This window comes from Eurosta solidaginis, chromosome X (genome assembly GCF_040869045.1).
Source record: "Eurosta solidaginis isolate ZX-2024a chromosome X, ASM4086904v1, whole genome shotgun sequence".
In the NCBI taxonomy this organism is placed as follows: domain Eukaryota; kingdom Metazoa; phylum Arthropoda; class Insecta; order Diptera; family Tephritidae; genus Eurosta; species Eurosta solidaginis.
In genome coordinates, this window is record NC_090324.1 from 193,933,133 (window position 1) to 193,945,303 (window position 12,171).

Below are 12,171 nucleotides of genomic sequence, written 5' to 3' on the forward strand. Positions count from 1 at the left end.
TTTTGCAGCATATGGAATTTTTGGGTATTAGGAAAACGGTTTTTGAATATTTTAAAGGACGGTCTGGCAACACTGCACATTGAAGTTAAAAGCTGTCATTTGCACCTAAAACTATGCAGTAGTTGCCGACTGACAGCTCACACGTACAAGAAATATCCCATTTCACCATAGATAATATCGGCGCCTCGCCGAACAAAATTATCCAACTTATTATCCAATTCTTTGGACAGCGTCAGTATATGATTACCCAAACTGTTATCCACTCATGGTTGGTAGGGAAGTATCAATGCTTCTTTTAGGTTGTCAAAAGTCGGTTGTTATGATAAAGCATTTTTTATTTACACTTTGAACCATAAAAATCTAACCGAAGTAATATTTTCCTAACGTCTGGTATTACGACTAAGACCTACTTTCAACTCAAGGCGAAGCTATGAGGTAATCAATGTTATATACACATATACTTTCAAGGTTGTAACCGGCGGCCCCATATAAATAACAATCGACTGATTTTAAATTTATTTCTGGTCAAGTAATAGTATACAACGCTTCTTTTTAACATACCGGTTTTATAGCTCTTTTGATTCAGACCGTATAATCATATAACTTATCTTAGTGATAAAATAAAGCTTCGATGGAAATATAAAATAAAGGAAATACTACACCAGAATTGTTAATGAAGGTTTAAAAACGCAAGTGTACTTAATGGAGTTCAATTTTATCGTTTTAATTAATAAAAACAAAATGAATACGTTTTTGGTGATCTCTCTCGCATTTTGTCTTTGCCTTGTAGACTCGGAAGACGGGAAATCTCATGAAATTAAAATTTTCAAGCGTCTGATACCAGCAGACGTGTTGCGAGGTAAGGATAGTGCATATACACAAATTATTATATCATAAAAAAAACAGGAGAAAATACAAAAACCGCCCGCCCGTACGTGTTCATTGAAATAGTAGCGGCCCATTGCAATTTGCTTTTAGTATAATTACTTAAAGCTTAATTTGTTTTATTGCCGAAATGATAAGCTATGTGTCAACTATAACCCTGTATGTAAAATATTGCTTTACACCAGTACTTAGGACCTTTTTTTAGTACAAGTTCAACTCGTTGGTCAGCTAAACTACGCTTAAAGTTATTCTGCTGTTTTTCAGTCTACTTTAACTGAACTTTCAGCTGAATATGGTATCAAGTTTGAAAAAAAGATAGTTCCCAACTTGTACTCTAGTGTGGTTCTCTAGTCGCACTGCAATGTAAGATTCCAACACTTCAGTATTTTCACGAAAATAAAATAAAACGTTTATTTCTAATTTACAACGCTTCTTTATTGCTGCCAACCAGGTGTATATTTCTCACAGTAATTATTTGTTGTCTTTGGTAGTACCACCTTTTTTTAATTCAACCTCAATTCGATACACAATGTTGGATATCAACCAAAGAAATGTGTTGGAAATTCATTTGAGAACTATACATATCTCAAAACCTCTCAAAGGTTGGAAAATATATTGAGAATAACGTTGGAGCTCAATACGAGAACTATAAATTTTACAAAATTTATCAAAGGCTGGATAATGGTTTGAGAATGATGTTGGATACCAACTTAAGAGCTATCAGGTTTAAGAATAATTAGTGATGAATCATGCAATGCATTGTACCCAATTAGGCGCTATGATTGATTATCTGCTGATAAGGCAGTACATTTGTGCCGGTAAAGTAGTGCCCATTAGTTGCCTTCAGCAACTAATGGATTTTGACGTTTTGTTATATTTTGGATTTTTCGCTAGCAAGTGTAAAGAATTGAAACGTGCCATTTTCCACCGCGCGCCTTTAAATTATTTGAAAGGTTGAAAAACACATTTCCATCCTTCTCAGGGTGACAATGAATTACCCTAGCAAGCGTCCACTTTGTAGGTGGAGTTCGTTCATCAAACAGCGCGACAATATCTCCTTCTTCGTAATTGCGTGAAGATTTGAGCCATTTCGTTCGGCGTTACAAGTTTAAAAGATATTCATCTCTCCATCGGTGCCAAAAATGTTTTCGTATTTCGGAGATTAGGTGCCATCGTTGAAGTAGATTTCCACAGAACCCTTGACCCTCAGATTCTGGGATCGACTTCAATGGCTCACCGATGAGAAAGTGATCAGGCGTTAAGGCTGCAAGGTCGGTCGCGGTAGTTGGATTTGCGCATAGAGGGCGCGAATTAACGCATGCCTCAACTTCAGCTAGCAATGTACTGAACTCTTCGAAGGATAATAAGCTCCCCTCAAGAATGCGTTTAATGTGGTATTTTACGCGCTTTACACCGACTTCCCAATATCCACCCATATGTGGCGCAGTTGGTGCGTTGAAATGCCACTCGATGTTGGAGTCGGCGAAAAATGCTCGTAGTTTATCATCCGCCATACACTTCTGATATCTCTCCCGAAGTTCTCTGTCAGCGCCAACGAAGTTCGTGCCATTATCGGAGTACATGGCCCTACAATACCCTCGACGACTGATAAAACGTTTGAAAGCATTGAGAAAGGCGGTCGTCGATAAATCGCCTACAAATTCCAAGTGCATTGCGCCAGTACAAATGCAGATCAACGAGCAAATGCAAACTTTTGTATGGACCAGCAAAATCTACAGCAGTTCGTGTGAAGCAGCGAACATACGTAGTACGAGACGACGGCAGGTCGCCCATCGACTGAACGGAAGTGTTGCGGTTCAAGCAAGTACATTTAACACACTTATGATATACGCTTCTAATTAGATTGCGGGCGCCAATCACCCAATAGCGATGCTGTAGAACTACTGTCATTATGCGAAGCCCTGCGTGTAGGGTATACTGATGTATGTCAGAAATTATCAATTTCGACAGCGGAGCGTTTTTAGGTAAAATGATAGGATGCCTTGCATCAAGCGAGACGTCTGCTGATTTTAGACGACCTCCAACCCTCAAAACACCAGACGAATCAAGATACGGTTGCAGGCGCAACAAGCTACTTCGCAGGGGGATGGGTTTTTTCTCCCTGCAATGAGAAATTTCGTTAGCAAAATAAGTACGTTGAGTATACTTAATCAATTTTAGTTCGGCCTCGGCCAATTCCTGACAGTTAGGGGTGCCACTCGTTCGTTTAGGCGTGTGATTCCTTTTGGCGCGAGTATTGTGTGTAAACCTTAGCACATAAGCCATAACCCTTCGTAATTTTGAAAACGTAGAATATTTAATTATGACTGACCAAGTGTCCTCGGTTACTGCAATATGAACGGCGAACCTTTTACGTAGGCCCAGGTCAGTTAAATGGGGTTCTTGCGAAGCTTGCTTCCAAAATTGATCTTCGCCATGCAAAAAATCTGGACCAGACCACCACAACTGATGTTCAACGAGTTCTCGAGGTGTTATGCCTCTCGATGCACAGTCTGAAGGGTTCTGTTCGGAGCGTACATGTTGCCAGCACTCAGACGGTAAAACTTCTTGAATATCGGCCATGCGATTTGCGACGAACGTTTCCCATCTGCTGGGATGAGCTTGCAACCACGCCAAAGTAATAGTGGAATCAGTCCAAGCGTATAACGGATAGCGGAGTTCGTTCCAGCTCTGTGAAATACTTCGTACTAACTTAGAAGCAAGGTGCGCAGCGCATAGCTCCAAACGAGGTAGTGTTGTAGACTTGATTGGCGCTACCTTGGTCTTGGCCGAAATTAAGGCTACTGTGATTTGACCGTTACTATGGACTGTCCGTGCGTAGATAACCGCGGCGTAAGCTCGTTCGGACGCATCCGAAAAAACGTGCAGTTTGCTTGATGACTCAGAGGCGTTGCAACCTACCCAACGAGGAACTTTCAGCTTGGTTACACTTTGTAGCTCAGAGCGATGTTCAGACAAACGTGTTGCGATTGTTTCCGGTACGAGCTCATCCCAACCAACCTCGGCGCGCCAGATGTCCTGAAACCATATTTTAGAATTAATCGTAGTGGAGGCAAGCAAGCCCAACGGATCGAAAAGCGTGCTAGCGTCCGACAGAAATGCTCTCTTCGACAAAATTTTAGGCGGTTTCTTGAGGTTGATTGCGAAAGTGAAATAATCCTCATCCGTATTCCAAACGAGACCTAAAGCGTGTACATCTTTCCCTTCAGCAAGGTAGTGAGAAATATTTTCCGAAGCGCTGGATATCCCGTTCCTTAGCGGCACGCAATTTGAAGCCCACTTGCGAAGTTCAAACCCACTTCCGAGAAGTATTTCGGAGACATTTTTTTGCAGCAACTGCAGCTCATGCTTACTTGAAGCACCGGTCAACAAATCGTCCATATAAAAATCGCGTTGAATTACAGCCGCAGCCTTTTCGCAACTACTTGATGAGTACCGTATACTTTCTTGCAGCGACTTGACGGCCAAATGAGATGCGGCAGCTACGCCGTACGTCACCCGTAGCATTCTGTAATCTTGGATTGGATGTGACGGATCACTTCGCCAAACAATCCGACCTGCCGATGTGCTTCGGTGAAACACATACCTGCCGGTGCATCTTAGCAATGTCAGCGGTAACGGCATACGGGTGGGTACGGAAGCGCAGAAGAATGGATACCAAGGTTTGTTGCAGTTGCGGACCAACAAACAGTGCATCGTTGAGCGAGTACCCAGTCGATGTCTTAGCGGACGCGTTGAATACGACTCGCAATTTGTTCGTAACACTCGACTCCTTTATAACAGGATGGTGTGGCATGTAGAAGGTCGGACTTGTCGTTGCGGATGCGGCTTCCATGTGATTCATGCTGATGAGCTCCTGCATAAAGTCGTTGTATTGCAAACGTAAATCAGTATCGGCGGCAAGCTTCCTCTCTATACGTAAAAGATTACGAACTGCCTGGTTCCTAGAGTCTCCCAACGGTACCTCAGATTTTAATGGCAATTCGACGACGAAACGGCCATCTGGAGATCTTTTATGCGTTTCCTGAAAATGCTGTTCGCAAAATTGTTCCTCCCTAGTTAAATGGGGTTTTTCCGGTGCATCTTCCAATTCCCACAGCCTAGTCAACGCTCTTTCAAGCTGTACATCACAAAAATACGTTTGAAAACAAGGGGTAGATGGATTGTCAACACTGCCGAAAATCGTCCAACCGAAGACTGTACGCTGAGTCGCCGGCGTTCCACAAGGACCCTACCGAATTTCCGGGCACATAAGCTGATCCATAACATCCATTCCTATCACCAAATCAATACGACCAGGCCTCATAAACTGTGGGTCTGCTAGAGACAACCCTTTAATATGTGGCCATGCAGTTGTGGCGACAGTTTGCGTTGGCAAATCCCCCGTAATTTTCGGCAAAATTAATGCATTTACTGAGTAGCAATCATTCGAAAAGTTGGACAGAAGCGAAAGCGAAACCTGACCTCTAGCGCGCCCTCCTTGAGACGAACCAATACCGGTGATGATAGCAGCAGACGATTTCCTCGGTAAGCCCAGACGACGAACACATGACTCAGTCACGAAGGAAGCGTGCGACCCAGAGTCAAACAACAGACGAGCTTGCTGAAAGCGACCAGCACAGTCTCGAATCCTTACCAGAGCAGTAGCCAGCAAAATTGTCTTACTCGTAGATAATGGGTCAGAATCGGTTTTTAGGCACGAAGATACAGATTCAGGGGCGGAGTTGACTGCCGAAGAAGTGGTCGCAGAAAGAGCGGTTGTATCGTTCCCTGAAGTAGTACCTGCGTCGGCGTAGTTCGAGCTGGTTTGCTTGGTTTCGTCGGAGTTGCTGATGTTGGATGCGGCTGGAGTCCCATGGAGTAAGTTGTGATGGCGTTGGCGACAAAGGCGGCACGACGACGAACTATTGCAACGAGGTTTAAATGTCCCAAACTCAGACAGTTCAAGCAGAGACTCGAGTCCTTCACAAATTTTGTTTTAGCGGTGGCGTCCAGACGACTGAAATTTTCGCAGCTATAAATCTTATGATCCCCCTTGCAAAAAGGGCAACTAGTCGTATTCTGGGTGGATGTGGCATGAAGAGATTTGGTGGGTTTGGTAGCAGTAACAGCTTTGCTTGGCAGTACCGGAATAGCTGACGATAGCATCGAAAGTGATCTGTACCTAATTTCTAAAAATGTTACTAGCTGCTCGAAAGTTGGGGGTTCGTCGCTAACAAGTGACAACTCCCATTGCTTCCTGGTTTCGAAGGCGAGTTTACCTACTACTTCATGAACGAGACAGTCGTCCCAGAAATCGACGGGTCGGCCTAACGCTTTCAGTTCACGAATGTGCTGCTGATATGGGTTGAGGACACCTTTTACTGAGCTGGCGGTGTCGCTTGTTGCTTTGCGGATATCGGACATAGCTTTGAAATGCGATTCGGCGATGACGCGCATGATCTTGAAACGCGACATAAGCAAGTCCCATGTCTCCTTGTAATTTGCATCACAAATTTGGAAACCGCTGACGACTTTCAAAGCTTCGCCCTTTAAGCAACTCCGTAAGTAGTGCATTTTCTGTCCGTCCGACAGCGCGGTATTACTGTCAACCAGTGAACAGAACGAGTCGTAAAAGCCTACCCTGGCGACAAAGGCGGCACATGTCGGACATCAACTCTAGAATTAGGTATATATTTCTTTAGGGGCGGTGAATAATTTATATTTTTTTGTTGGGTTAACGGAACCCAGCCGTTGCCGTAACTACAGATTAGGTTATGTTTGGTTGAAGTGACTGCCCGAGGGCGCACTTTGTCCCGTGATATTAGGCCCTTTGTGACACCACGAAAATAAACAATTACCTTTCTTCTTCGAACCGTTTTGAATAAAAGCTACCAAGTCCTTGACGTCATGCTCCACAACCTGGCTCAGATTATCTAGAAATAGATCACCCAGAAAGCACTGCTGTGCGCCACTTAAGGCCGGGCAGTTGCAGATGCGGTGAACAACCGTTTCCTCTTTCTCACTCTCTTTACAACGTTCCTGGTTGACGGCTTTATCAACAGAGACCGATAGCCTTCCCGCCGTTTCCCCCCAACAAAGTTGCTACACCGTGGATTAATAACAGCAAAAAATGTTCACATACACCTGCGTGCAATTATCTATGAAAATGTTAGTGAAAGATGTGAAGTTACGAGGGCGGGCAGATATATTTAGGTTGGTGACCTAAACAACTTGTGTTTGTAGCGATATTTTGTCGGATTGGCGATGGATGTGCTTTTTTGGAATTAGCTAAGTGGCGATAGGCATATTTGAGCATTCGTGGCCAGGTAGAATCTGTCTGGTCGTACCTTGCCTGGCGATTTCGTATGCAATGCAGAGAGAGATTTTATGGTAGTCTGGCTGTCGCTGAAAATAAAGATTCCATTGCCGACATTGTGTGTCCCTATCCTAACTGCGGCTTCCATGACGGCTGAAACTTCTGCCTGGAATACGTTGCAGTGATCGGGTAGTCTGAAGGAAAGCTGGAGGTCAAGGTCCCTTGAGCATACCCCACCTCCAGCTCTAGCGTTTAGCTTAGAGCCTTCCGTATATAGGGGATGCTGCCGTCAACGGTAACGCATCTATCCGAATCCGTCCAGTCATCCCTAATGGAATTTGTATCATAAATTTGGTTTTCGCAACTGTCGCGGTTTGTATTTGTTCAGTATATTAGAGTGCCCTGTATTCTTGTTGTTCCAACAGGACAACTCCCCCTCGCGCAGGCCTGACGTGGCTGCGATCGACAACCAGCTAGATCCAATGGAAGGATATCAAGAACGATTTGAAAAGCTTCGCTAGGCATTGTTCTTAAAGCGCCGCTCGTATTGGTCATGCAAGATCGGTGGACTTTACCCAACAACCTTAGGTTTGACGATTTACTCATGGCTGTCCACCAACGTCTATGAACGCCACAAGACAATAATACTTTTCGAACAAGGATGTTTCGATAAGAGATACTAGGCGGCGTATCTGCGATAACTGATGCACTAATCGGCTTGGGGGCCGACTCGGGGCTAGTAAAACTTGTTCAGCAGTTACTGCTGCAAAGAAGGTTTCATGCCGACCGGGCAGGTTCAACGGTGGTCAAACACATACGGAGAGGTACCCCCCAGGGTGGGGTACTTTCTCCACTTCTTTGGGTTGCCACAATTAATGAGCTCTTAGTTCTTCTTGCGAAGGACGGATGCAGCAAGGTAATCGCATATGCAGACACTATGCGATCTAATGCAAACTAAGCTGAGACTGGTGGAGAACTGGACCAGGAGTAAAGGTCTATCGGTCAATTCAGCCAAAATTGAACTGCTTCTGTTTACTAGGAAAAAGAAGATCCCTGCCTTGCAGCTGGCGGTTCGAGCAGGTACGACCCTGACGCTGAGGGGCTCTACCAAATACCTATGAATTAGGATAGGAAAATATCCTGGAGAGAAAACGCTCAGGAGCGTGTGAAAAAAGCAACGGTGGCACTGTACATCTGTAGGGGAGCTGTTGAGCGGAGATGAGGACTATCACCGGATATTAATCTGTGGCTCTACACTGCAGTGGTTAGACCAATCCTCTTATATGGGGCATTGGTCTGGTGGACGAGTTTAGATACTAAGTCGAACCTACGAGTATTCCAGAATGTACAAAGAAGTGCTCTAGTCTACGTGGGGGAGCCCTGCGCACCTCTCCTGCGGAGGCGCTGGATACTCGTTTTAATGCTTTGCCTATAGATTTAATGGCCAAGCAATGTGCGGCATTCTCTGCTCTACGGCTGCGAGAGTTATTCGGATGGAGAGACAAGATGTATGGCCGTGCAGCCATCCTTAAGATCGTGGATTCACCTTCGTCGGGCTATTGATTTCCGACTGTATTTTTCGATATGAAGTACGAGGTTGTTATCCTAGATAGGGATTATTGGTTGAAGGAGCTGCCGGACCTGAGCGATAGGCTTCAGATACATACTGATGGCTCCGAACTGTATTAAAAGGAGGGCAGCGGGGTATTTGCACCTCAATTAGGATGAAATCTATCCTTTAGCCTACCAGATCATGACAGCGTCTTTCAGGCGGAGGTGGCTGCTATGAATGAGGCCGTTGATCACTTTTATTACTAAGCTTTCATAAGCGCGCCTAAAATTATATCCACACTATTAGGAAGAAACTACATACAGAGTGTATGTGCCTATATGGTGAATAAAAGGAATAGAAACAAAAGGGAAATTCTTAGAGACCAATTGTAAAGCGAGCAACGGGACATTCATATGGCTGAGTGGTTAAAGCCTTTACACTGGTATGAATGTTGGAGATTCGAGTTCAATACTCAGCTCTAAAAAAGCTAACATTACATACTCAGCTCAGAACTTTGGAAAAAAAATAAGGGAAAGTCACCATGTAGGAAAATGGACCTAGGGTAACCCTGGAATGTGTTTGTATGGTATGGGTATCAAATGGAAGGTATTAAAGATTATTTTAAAAGGGAGTGGGCCATAGTTCTATAGGTCGACGCCATTTCGGGATATCGCCATATAGGTGAACCAGGGGTGACTCTATAATGTGTTTGTACGATATGGGTATGAAATGAAAGGTGTTAATGAAAATTTTAAAAGGGAGTGGGCCTTAGTTCTATAGGTTGACGCCCTTCCGAGATATCGCCATAAAGAAGGACCAGGGGTGACTCTAGAATGTGTTTGTACGATATGGGTATGAAATTTAAGGTGTTAATGAGAATTTAAAAGGGAGTGGGCCTTAGTTCTATAGGTGGACGCCTTTTCCAGATTTCGCCACAAAGGTGGACGAGGGGTGACTCTAGAATGCGTTTGTACAATATGGGCATCAAATGAAAGGTGTTAGTGATTATTTAAAATGGAGTGGACCTTAGTTCTGACGCGTTTTCGAGATATCGCCCTAACGGTGGAACAGGGGTGACTCTAGAATGCGTTTGTGCGATATGGGTATCAAATGAAAGGTGTTAATGAGTATTTTAGAAGGGAGTGGGCCTTAGTTCAATAAATGGACTCCTTTTCGAGATATTGCCATAAAGGTGGACCACGGGAGACTCTATAATATATTTGTACGATATGGGTATCAAATGAAAGGTATTAACGAGGGTTTTAAAAGGGATATGTGGACCAGAGTGACCCAGAAAATCATCTGTCGGGTACCGCTAATTTATTTATATATATAATACCACGGACAGTATTCCTGCTAAGATTCCAAGGGCTTCTGATTTCGCCCTGCAGAACTTTTTCATTTTCTTCTACTTAATATGATAGGTGGAACACCCATTTTACAAAGTTTTTTCTAAAGTTATATTTTGCGTCAATAAACCAGTCCAAATACCATGTTTCATCCCTTTTTTCATATTTGGTATAGAATTGTGACATTTTTCGTAATTTTCGATATCGAAAAAGTGGGCGTGGTCATAGTCGGATTTCCGCCATTTTCTACACCAAGATAAAGTGAGTTCAGATAAGTACGTAAACTAAGTTTAGTAAAGATATAATGATTTGTGCGCAAGTTATCGTATTAACGGCCGAGCGGAAGGGCAGCCGGGGGAATGTGTATAAAACTGAGCGTGGCTTCAACAGATTTCGCCCGTTTTCACAGAAAACAGTTATCGCCATAGAATCTATGACCCTACCAAATTTTACAAGGATTGGTAAATTTTTGTTCAATTTATGGCATTTAAAGTATTCCAGACAAATTAAATGAAAAAGGGCGGAGCCACGCACATTTTGAAATTTTCTTTTATTTTTGTACTTTGCTGCACCATGTCATTACTGGAGTTGAATATTGACATAATTTACTTATACACTGTAAAGATATTCAATTTTTTGCTTTGTTTGTAAATTTTTTTTTAAGTGGGCGCTTTCGTTATCCGATATTGCTAACTTTTATTTAGCACACATACAGTAATAGGAGTAACGTTCCTGCCAAATTTCATCATCATATCTTCAACGACTGCCAAATTATTCTTTCTTTTTCCATTGTCCAAAATCTTATAAATTTTCTATTCTGCGTCATAAGGTCAACCAGCCTACCAAGTTTCATCGTTTTATCCGTCTTTGGTAATGAATTATCGCACTTTTTCCAATTTCGAAATTTTCGATATCGAAAAAGTAGGCGTGGTTATAGTCCGATTTCGTTCATTTTAAATAGCGATCTGAGGTGAGTGCCCAGGAACCTACGTACCAGCGTTCTAATAATAAATTTTCTATTTTTACAGGTTTTTCATTGCAAATGCATTCAGGTCATATGCTGCATATAATGGATGTTCTAGGTTCATGGTCCTGAGTCCAACGATTGTAGATTGTGGACATAACACAACGAGGTGGATCCATGTAAGTACACAAAGAGAAATGTTATGTACATTATGTGGGGGAGTTGCACTCTTGGTGTCATCAAAACTTTGTCATTTGAGTGGGTAAGTGCAGAAAGATTTTTAAGTTCCCACCACAATAATGTATGCACATACATACATGCGGAAGTGCAACCATGTTTCTATTGGCACATGTTATGGTAATTGTATGTTTAATTTGATTATTTATTTGTAACAGGTAATTGGCCGAATCGGTGCACGAGAGGATTGGGGCAATCATCATCAACCCGTCCATGGTCCAGCAGAGAGGTCTCATTTTATTGTTATTTATTTGGGCTTAATTAAATTGTGGTAGATTTTCTTCATTTTATTTTATTCTATTTCGTTTAATTTTATTCCATTTCGTTTCATTTTACTTCTATACTTTTAATGTCATTTAATCTCGTTTCATTTCTTTTCACTTTATATTACTTCATTTCATATAACTTTTTTTGCATTTCATTTTGTTTCATTTTACTTCATATTCTTCAACATAATTTCATTTCATTTCATTTACCACATTGCATTTTACTTAATTTCGTTCTATTTTATTTCATTGCATTACTTTTAATTGAAATTTATTTCGTTTCATTCCATTCCATTTCGTTTCATTTCATTTAATTCCATATCATTTCGTGTTATTTCATTTAATTTCAATTAATTTCTAGCATTTCATTCAATTTCCATTCAATTCAATTCGTAATATTCTATTTTATTTAGTTTCATTTCATTTAGTTTCTTATCATTTCGTTTTATTTCTTTTCCCTTAAATAAGATTTATATTTTTTTAATTTCATTTTATATCATTCCGTTTCATTTCATATAGTTTCATACTTCTTTGTTTCTTTTCCAAATCATTTCATTTTATTCTATTTCATTTCATTTTATTGCGTTTAATTTCATATA

At 41.9% G+C, this 12,171-nt stretch overlaps 1 long non-coding RNA gene across 1 annotated transcript; it reads left to right on the forward strand.

Moving 5' to 3' along the window:
- The first annotated feature begins 487 nt into the window (after positions 1 to 487).
- On the forward strand, positions 488 to 11,657 carry LOC137234582 (uncharacterized). Its single transcript, XR_010947826.1, has 3 exons — positions 488 to 859; positions 11,134 to 11,248; positions 11,465 to 11,657. It is a non-coding gene; the product is annotated as an uncharacterized lncRNA (long non-coding RNA).
- Positions 11,658 to 12,171: the final 514 nt, after the last annotated feature.